Here is a 1,643-nt window from a genome sequence, read left to right on the forward strand (position 1 = left end):
GTTATGTGTCTAGCAGAGGGTTCATTTCTCTGCCGAACAACTCTCCAACAGCGCGTAAGAAAAATGAACACAAATCTTTCTGTGTGAGCTCGAATTTCTCTTATGTTATTATAATGATAATTCCCCCTTTGCAGATAGGCGTCAACAGAATGTTCTCACACTCTGAGGAGAAACTTTGTGACTGAAATTTCATGAGAAAATCCTGCCGCAACGAAAAAGGCCTTTGTTGTAATAACTGCCACACCACTTCACGTGCCATAGCCGTGGCTCTATCGCTCCTATTTTGTGACAGTACTTATCACTAATTTAGGATGCCCTGTCTTCACCCGGAGTAAGGTTCGAACGTAAAATATATTTTTTTGCGAAAGCACTTGCCATGAAGGAAAGCTATAAACTGCGACTTGAAAGAAACTGGCCATTGACAATGTGCAAGCAATTACTTTAAACACACTATTGGTATATGGATAAAATATTGATACGAATGGCGAATACAAGATGTCGTCATTCACTAACAGAGACTGATCACATGTTCGCGTACTTATAAAAAATGATGGGTTGGAGGTCTTTTACTACATTAGACTATATGCGAAAAAAAATACGTTTGTAAACCTCATTTCCCAATTCTTTCCGAAAGAACAGATACCATCTTCATAGCTTTAAGGCTAACCGGCCATTGACCTCCTTCCGTGCGGATGCACACGCATTGCCCGAACTCTTACGGGATTCGGTAAGATTGTCTGCCGCGAGTAATGAGTGTAATGGGCAGGGGCACTACGAATGTAGTGTGTGGACAGTTAAGTTGGGAATGTGGGTCTCACGGGGAGCGTGCAAGGGATAAATCCCTGTAGTCGCACTATCCTCCGTGCCCTCGGTGGCTCAGATGGATAGAGCGTCTGCCATTTAAGCAGGAGATCCCGGTTTCGAGTCCCGGTCGGGGCACACGTTTACAACTTTCCCCGTTGATGTATATCAACGCCTGTCGGCAGCTTAAGGTCTTGATTTAATTATCATTTCATTCTAGAGTGCTGCACGGTAACCGATGGTATCTGTTCTTTTGAACATGTCCGAAAGAACAGATACCACTTTCATATCAATGGAAGGGCTGGAAATTGTCACTTCGGGGCTCGGAGCGGACTGGCAAGAGCGCCACGGTACCACTGGGACGGCCTCTTGCCTGCCAGCTCTCGCCCTGACTGCACCTGTTTCCACACTCCTCCATTTTTTGGGCATATGCTCCCATTCTGGTTGCGGCAGCCCTCTGTCACTGGAGAATGCAACTGTGTCCCTTAGAGCAAACAAAAATCCACTTCTGAATCAGGAAACTATATGGCCCCGAATTTGCGTCAAAATTATCTTGACAAGCCAGATGCTCACTTCCTGCTACCATCCAATAATTGTCATACCACGTACCAGGACGGATCTCATGGAAAAACTGTAATTCCGTTACTCACAAATTCTCCATAACATAACAGTCATATTTTACTACCTACACCTACATATCATAATCCTATATAATTCCTACATTAATAACATCAGACTGAAGTACAGATAAACTTTGAAAAGTAAGCAGTACAAAAAGGAAGTGATCATAATTAGCAAAACAAATTGTGGGGCTTTAATGCAAACACTATATACAAGATGGA

At 43.4% G+C, this 1,643-nt stretch overlaps 1 non-coding gene across 1 annotated transcript; it reads left to right on the top strand.

The window, feature by feature from the left end:
* Positions 1-864: 864 nt before the first annotated feature.
* Positions 865-939, top strand: Trnak-uuu (transfer RNA lysine (anticodon UUU)). The gene has a single exon. It is a non-coding gene; the product is annotated as a tRNA-Lys (tRNA).
* Positions 940-1,643: the final 704 nt, after the last annotated feature.

The sequence above is a fragment of the Schistocerca serialis genome, chromosome 1, assembly GCF_023864345.2.
Source record: "Schistocerca serialis cubense isolate TAMUIC-IGC-003099 chromosome 1, iqSchSeri2.2, whole genome shotgun sequence".
NCBI classification, from domain to species: domain Eukaryota; kingdom Metazoa; phylum Arthropoda; class Insecta; order Orthoptera; family Acrididae; genus Schistocerca; species Schistocerca serialis.